The sequence below is a fragment of the Lithobates pipiens genome, unplaced genomic scaffold (assembly GCF_037356315.1).
Source record: "Lithobates pipiens isolate NorthernLeopardFrog02 unplaced genomic scaffold, aLitPip1_a1.2 Scaffold_3, whole genome shotgun sequence".
In the NCBI taxonomy this organism is placed as follows: Eukaryota; Metazoa; Chordata; class Amphibia; order Anura; family Ranidae; genus Lithobates; species Lithobates pipiens.
The window spans coordinates 27964029-27972843 of NW_027507790.1; positions in this window are offsets into that span (position 1 = coordinate 27964029).

Below are 8815 nucleotides of genomic sequence, written 5' to 3' on the forward strand. Positions count from 1 at the left end.
ACAAACACACAGAATTCTGTGCACAGACAGCAATCTGATTTCAGGGAGAAAAGCAGACAGATCTGTTAGTAAAAGCAGCACACAATACAGTTGTTAGGCACACAGTTAACCCCTCGATTTTCGATTTTGATATTAACCCCTGCCCAGCAGGTACCATTAGCACAGTGTACAGTATTATCATTGATCACTGTATTAGTGTCACTAGCGACGTCAGTGTCAGTTAGTGATTTACCATCCCTTCCAGTCATTGTCACTTAGCATTAGATTGCCCATCTCACAATCACAGTTGCACTATATGTCACCGATACGGGTATCTTGATCATGATCAAAACTATACTAGTGTCCCCAATAGTATAGTGTCCCCAAAAATGCAGTTTGGTTTTTACCAGACTTGTAGAAGAAAATACATTTTATTGAATATGTTTTATAACAGAAAGTAGAAGCTATTCTTTGTTTTCATTTTTGGTATTTTTTTCATTTATATAATAAAAAAAAAAACTAATTATGATCAAATACTACCAAGAGAAAGCTATATTTGTGTGAAAAAAAAAGATACAAATTGAACTTGCATACAGTGCTGAATGACCGTGCAATTGCCGGTTAAAGTGTGTGCTGAACAGCAAAAAATGAAGGGGATAAAACCTTCCAGAGGTCCAGTGGTTAAGGAGGGATACGGAATGAACATTGTTGGGGTCTAGACGATCTTTGCTTGGTCTTGGAAACTTTTTTGTTTGAACCTTTAGGGAGATTGGATGAAGATCTGGATGGGAATTTAAATGGTTGCATAAGCTAATTAAATGCAGGGCAAGGATATCTGCATAGGTTTTGTAATAAAGAACCCAAAAAAAAAGCCATTTGTGCAGGGAGCATTAAAGGATTTCAAATATTTGATGACAATGAATATTTCAGAAATTGTGACATAAGCATCCATTTTAACTCTAGTTTCCTCTGAAAGAAGTTGGTCCGCTAGAGGAGGTGTAAGGTTTGAGGCTTTTTATATGGGTCATATAGTATTCAAACTAAAGTGGTCTCCAATGGTGGCAGTATTTTCTGTGAAGGTCCCACCCAGAAGTTGTAGTCTGATGAGAGTAGATCCTTTCACTTGGGCATTCATTTTGCTTTCTACCTTGTCATTAGTGGCATATTAAGTTTAATTCTGGTAGTGATCACTTGCTTGTGGAGAAATGAAGAAAGGTGTTTTTTTCTAGTTAGATTCCAGACGTGCCATCTGAAATATTATTGCCATGAGTTTAGCTTTCCTTCCTTCCTTTAAATGTGTGGCTAATTGAATAATAGAGCCCTGTATGGTAGCCTTATGGACAGTGGCAGCTGGTCCATAAGGGGTGTAGAGGTGCTGCCCCCTCCAAAGTTTTGACCAATAGAAAAGCTAATCATAGAACAATTTATTTTTAAATACATTATAATATGTCTAACATTTTTTTTAAATCTTAAAGTTAAAAAATGTTAGTCATAATATAATTTATTTAAAAATAAATGGTTCTATGTGTGTGCACTTTGTGGGGCACCAGACGAATGGGTGTCTATTATGCCCGTTATTTTTTGACAAGCATGTGATTAGAGCCTGAGGCTCTAATTGGCTTGTTTTAAATTGTCGTTGTTGTGCAGAGCACTGCGCCCCGAACCCTCCCATATTTGATTTTACCAAATCAATATTCAGCATCACGTCACTTTTGGTTTTCAGCTGCTTGTCCCAACCAATTAGGAGGCTGAATGTCATGAACAGTTGTGACCAGAACTGTGTGATCTGCGATAGAGCACACCAAAATGTATATAGGTGAACAGTTAAGCTTATTTAAAGTTAAGTGATAATAATATATAAACACCTCCAATACAAACAGTGAACAACCAACCAACCAGTGACCCACAAACAACAAATAACTATATAAAACAAAGGGAAGTACCAGAATCATAAACATTTAGCCAGGCCAGAGTCATTCATAGGGAGTCATCAGATGAGGCCAGGAACAGGACAGGAGCGGGAGAAGGTAGATGGATCAGGCTGCAAAGCAGGGATGAAAGGTAACAGGAACATAGGAGGGACAGGATCAGGATAGGCTCGGGATCAGGATCAGGATCAAGATTGGGTACAGGCTCCTGTCCAGGATCAGGATAACAGGCTCGCAGTTCAGGGCACAAGGACGATACCAGGGCAAACATGTGAATGCTTGCTGGGTATTTAAATGCACACCTGCAATTAGCCTCAGGTGACACCTGATCACAGGAGGTGCTGTCTGCTCCACACTGCCAGGATCTATCCGCTGGTGGATGCCAGTACTGTGGCCCAAAAATGACATAGCAACAGCAGGGGGAAGCTCTCCTGACAGTTCCAAATTGCCAGGAGACACCTGCTGGTGGACCTTAGTACTGCACGCCAAATGATAGATATTACCAGTGGTTGGAATCTTTCCTGACAGTACCCCCTCAAAGAAGCGACCTCCGGGTGCTCCAACTAGATGTAACAGCAAATAGTCCATGGCATCAAGCTGAGCAGCAGGCACAGGCAAATCAAGCTGGGCATGTAATAAGTCCATGATATCAAGCCGGACAACAGACCGAGGTACATCAAGCTGGACAGGGGGCACATCAAGCTGGGCAGCAGGCACATCAAACTGGACAGCGGGCACACCAAACTGGGCAGTGGACACTTTAAGCTGGGCAGCAGGCACATCAAACTGGGTCTTGTGCACTTCAGACTGGGCATCAGGCACGGCATCAAGCACTTTAGGAAAGGCAACAGGAACATCAAACTCTGCAATGGGTACATCAAAATGGGCAATGGGCACAACAGGGCAGACAGTGGGCACATAAGGGCAGGACCATGGGCTCCAGGTCATGGAGCTGGGCAGCAGGCTCTGGGTCATGAAGCTGGGTGGCAGGCTCCAGGTCTTCGAGCTGGGTGACAAGCTTTGGGTCATCGAGCTGGGCGGTGGGCTCTGAGTCATCGAGCCGAGCAGCGAGCACCGTAACGGCAGGCTGGGTAACAGGCACCGGATCAACTCAGCAAGCTGAGTAACAGGCCCTGGCCCAGTGGGCTGGGTAACGGGCCCTGGATAAGTGAGCCGGACACTGGACACTGGCCCAGAAAGCCGGATGATGGGCACAGGCATGACGGGCTGAGACACGGGCACCAAAACTTCAGGCTGAGGCTGGGACACTAGATCTTCAGGCTGGAACACCGGATCTTCAGACTGGGACACCGGGACCACAGACTGGGACACCAGGACCCCAGACTGGGACACCAGGACTTCCGACTGGGACACCGGGACTTCAGGCTGGGACACCAGGATTTAAGACTGGGACAACGGGACTTCAGACTGGGACACCGAATCTTCAGGCTGAGACACCGGATCTTCAAGCGGGGACACATGCACCGTAAATTTAAGCGGGGACACAGGCACCAGAACTTCAGACTAGAAAATTGGCACAGGAACATCAGACTGGAACACTGGCACCAGAGCTTCAGGTTGGAACATGGGCATGGGAACATCAGACTGGAAGGCAGGCACCAAGACATCAGACTGGAAGGCAGGCACTGAGACATCAGAGTGGAAGGCAGGCACCGAGACATCAGACTGAAAGGCAGGCACGAGACATCAGACTGGAAGGCAGGTGCTGAGAGATTAGACTGGAAGGCGAGCACCGGGACATTAGACTGGAAGGCAGGCACAGGGATATCAGACTGGAAGGCAGGCACAGGGACATCAGACTGGAAGAAAGGCACGGGGACATCAGACTGGAAGAAAGGCACCGGGACATCAGACTGGAAGGCAAGCACTGGCACAAAAGTCTGAACAGCAGGTGCATCAGCCTGGAACATGGACACCAGAACATGAGACTGGAACATGGGCACCGGGATGTCAGACTGGGCAGCAGGTACATGTGTTGGCACAACAGGCTGAACAGCTGACACTGGCACGACAGGCAGAACAGCAGGCGCATCAGATAGGATTGTAGTCACTGGAACGTCAGACTGGAGCATGGATACAGGAACATCAGACTGGGGCACAGGAACTTCAAGCTGGATAGCAGGCAGAGATTTGTCAGGATCAAGTGGGTCATCAGGTCCAGATGGCATAAAGGCAGACTGGAGCAGGTTGGTTGGTGTGGAGACAGGTTGTGTTACTGGCAGGATCGTGTGGGTTGGAAAGATCTTACGTTTCTGTTTTGGCTTAGTCACAGCAGCTTTGTAGGTAACTGCAGGGCTGTAAGAAAAGGATGGAACGGGGTAAAAGGAAGGACTGAAATGTGGTAGAGACAAGGGAACAGTGGCTGGAGGAGTTTTTTGTGGGATTGTTACAGGTAGAAGGGAAGAGGCAGGTGGATTAAAGGCAGGATAGGTGTAGCGAGTAGAAACGGGGTAAAAGTATATTGGGCTGAGACTGAGGTTTCGGTGGGTGATGGGGGGAAAAGACGTTTGGGCAGGCAGGTGTCTAATAGCAGGTTTGGTTTGTTGTGAGTTGTCTGAGGTTGAGTGCAATAGTTCTGACCATGCCTGTAAAACAGGTTGAACAAAAGTGGGCTCACATACTGTCTGTGGAACCAGGGACTGCACTGTATCTATACAATCTATTAGCACCTGTTTGGAACAAGCTGAGTAGTGTTTGCAAAAAACAGCAGTCATCCTCCAGAAGCCACACAAGAGACTCCACCTGATCACTAGTGAAGGGAGGAGAAAAAAATCATTAGATCCCTTAGGACTTCTAGACAAGGATAGCTCTGCACACACCTTAATCAGGGGCTGAATGTCTTTAAACAGTAATCTACCCTGATCAACCAGAGAATGGGCCAGATGGATACACTCTAAGAGCTGATCCCTGGCCCACTCTTTCAATACCAAACAACAATAATTGTTATCCTCCACCAATACCAGTGAGGCAAGGAGAACAACTACTTCTGATTGCATTTTAGTGGCAGTAACAGAACCACAATGGCTCCTCTGTGCAGTCTCTTCTGATCAGAGATGGCCCTGGTATACTGTTACGAACAGGCAGAACAGCAGGCGCATCGGGAATATGCAGTAGTTCAGTTTTGGGCACCAGTTCTCAAAAAGGATATCGGGGAACTGGAGAAAGTGCAGTGAAGGGCAACCAAACTGATAAGAGGCATGGAGGAGCTCAGCTATGAGGAAAGATTAGATGAACTGAATTTATTCGCTCTTGAGAAGAGGAGATTAAGGGGGGATATAATCAACATGTACAAAGATATAAGGGGTCCATATATTGAACTTGGTGTTGAGTTATTCACTTTACAGTCAACAAAGAGGACAAAGGGGCACTCTTTGTCCAATCTAGGGATTGTATGATATTATTTTTTTATTTTTTTTTGTGGTTGAACTGGATGGACTTGTGTCTTTTTTCAACCTGACTAACTATGTAACTGTGTAACTATGAACAGGTGTGACCAGAACCGTGTGATCTGTGACAGAGGATACCAAAATGTATATAAGGGAATAGTTACATTTATTTAACGATAAGTGATAACAATATATAAACACCTCCAATACAAACAGTGAACAACCAACCAGTGACCTACAAACAACAAATAACTATATGCAACAAAGGAAAGTACCAGAATCATAAACGTTTAGCCAAGCCATGGTCATTCACATGGAGTCAGCAGATGGGGCCAGGAACAGGACAGGAGAGGGAGCAGGTAGATGGATCAGGCTGCAGAGCAGGGGTGAAAGGTAACAGGAACAGAGGAGGGAAAGGATCAGGATAGGCTTGGGATCGGGTACAGGCTCAGGTCCAGGATCAGGATAACAGGCTTACAGGTTGGGGCATGATACCAGGGCAGACATGTGAATGCTTGCCGGGTATTTAAAGTGGAAGTAAACCCTTCTATCGTTTTCAGTCAAGGAACCTGCCATCTTGGCCTCTAATGATTCTTCAACTGCCATAATGCTGCACATGTGATCAGTTATGAAACCAGCCATTGGATGGTTTTAAAGTTTGGTTGAGAGCATAACCAATGTGAAAGTTAGCATTTCCAGCATGCCGGGAATGTAAGTGTTTTTTGAAACTGGGTTTACTCCCGCTTTAAATACACACCTGCAATTAGCCTCAGATGACACCTGATCGCAGGAGGTGCTGTCTGCTCCACACTGCCAGGATCCATCCGCTGGTGGACGCCAATACTGCGGCCTAAAGATGATATAACACCAGCAGGGGGAAGCTCTTCTGACAGTTCCAAACTGCTAGGAGACACCTGCTGGTGGACCTCAGTACTGCACACCAAATGATAGATATTACCAGCAGATGGAACCTTTTCTGACACTGAAGATTTTGAACCCGGAAAGAAGACCAGGTTGACACAGAAGGGGAAGCCGCAGAGGGGATCCATATCAGGGGAGCTGTGACTGCGGTGAGTGCAGACCTGCCTGGAGGAGTTTGTTTGCACCCCTCCAAATTTTTTTTAGCATGAGCCACCACTGCTTATGGGCTTCCCATAAATGAACAGTAGATGAAAACAAACTCTATTTGAAAACAAAGTAACTCTTAAGGTCATTAGCAATAGAGTAAGCTATGTTGTAAGTAAGTGGGAGTAGGGAGTCAGTAATGCAACATTAAAAGGACAAAAAAAAAACTAGAACAAGGTAAGTGCATTGTACAAATGAAGGGCGGTGGTCAGACCACGAGACCAAGGTAATTTTAGTTTTTTAGTTTTTTTTAAGGGAAGGAAGGAATTGGAGGTTAACAAAAAAAGTGATTGATATGTGAAAAACAATTGTGAGGAGCAGAATACTAGGTGTAATCCATTCAGGGTTTCTTGTGTCCATTCAGGGATTCAGGTGTCCCCAAAGTGTTCACCTAACTGCGTTCAGAGAGCAAGGTACTAATCATCCTTTCTATATGTGCTGGAATCTCTTCTAGGGGAGAGATTTACAGTGTTGGATTTGGGTCCAGCTTAAGGTCAAGGACCATGTTCGTATCCTACATGCCCTGCTTATGAGTGGAAATAAGACCCATGAAGTAGGAGAATTGTTGTTTAAAGAATTGAGAGACACAATAATTGACTGTTGTTATCTCTGTATCTAATTATGGATCCCTAAAATAAAATATATCTGCCCAAAGGATCAGAGATTTCTAAATTGCAAGTAAAGGGTGTATGTTTATGGAAAGCTACAAATATACCATGTGTCTTTTGTACTCCTACTCATTCACAACAAAAAAAGTTCCTAATTGTAAATCCATTTTCAATCACAATGCCCACCACCTGGCCAAAGTTGAAAACTTGACGGAACTGGCATACATGACCGATGCCAAGATGTCATATGCTCTATTTGAGATGGGGGCTGGGATCACAGTGACATCATTGACCAACTATAGCTATGCTCATATTTGTCCATTGTCATTGCCCAAATATGGACAATAACCATATTTGGGCAGTGATGTGATTTCTGTTCCCACCCCTTTGCCTACATGTATGCAATGTGCTGGTGAAAAGGTTTTGGAGTTCATCTGAATGCCCGAATATCCAAAGTTGGCTCACCCCTAGGTAAATATAGTCATTTGTAGATTAGCTACTAATGGTAGCCATCAGTGGTTCAGCACTTGTCAATAACAACTATTGTTTGTATTGCTATTACAATACTGATGATATAAAAGGTAAGTTTAAGCTGTGATCATAAATCTACTTTTAACAAAGGCTAAAAAGAAAGATAACGCTAACATTGTTGTCTGTGAAAGATTTCCAGCATCAATATTTTGCATTTTTTTATTCATTGATATGCAATGTAAAACAAGTAGCCTTCAGTGTATAAATAAACTGGCCTCACAAGAAATTAATAAAAAAAAGCCATTAACCATAGTGCACAAATGGACTCTTGCCAAAATATGGCTAGTGTTTAGCCTTTTTTAATAACTTTTAAGAAATTGATTTAGATACAATACATAAGCCAAATAAGCTGTAGAACAAATTTGACAGAAGAGGTCAAATTACGAGAAATTAAGGAAAAGTTTGAAAAGACTGTACACTGGTAAAATATGGTTTCTTAAAGCAGAACTAAAGGCAAAGCCATTTTTCTGTAATTTTGGATAGAGTGGAGATGGATTAGATAATCTGTCATGTTTTTATTGCAGTCTGTGCCCTCATTAGGAAAATTTACTATTCTCTATTTGTCCTGTTTACCATTATCATTGAAAACTAGAGTAAAAGAAAAGCCCAAATTTTGGGTTGTCTCCAAAAAAGTAATAGAGTTGCGTTACTATGGCGTACAGTTCAGTGCATTTTGTGCTGTTTAATGCAGTACATTTCTGGGCGTTACTGCACGTTTAACCCTGTATATTTCAGTTGCATTACTGCAAGTTTAACTTGTTGTACAGTTCAGTGCATTGTATATTTCATTGTGTTACTGCAAGTTTAACGCCATATAGTTCTGTGCGTTACTGCAAGTTTAACACCGTATAGTTTTGTGTATTACTGCAAGTTTAAGACCATATAATTTTGTGCGTTTTGTCCGTTACTGCAATTTTAACTCTGTATATTTCATTGCGTTACTGCAAGTTTAACGCCATGTAGTTCTGTGTGTTACTGAAAGTTTGATGCAGTATATTGCAGTATATTATAGTGTATCTGTGGAGTGTGTTTGTGTAGTGAATACTCAAATTAAAGTTCACCAAACACCACTTTACATGAATTAAAGTGCACCCACGTACACATTTATGTACACATTTATTTATTCATCTTTGTTACATTTTGTTAATAAGCACCCCCACCTCCCTCATCATGTCTGGGAGGACAGCAAGGAGAGGCAGACATACCCATGGCACTGTAAGGGGGCCAGCGGCATATG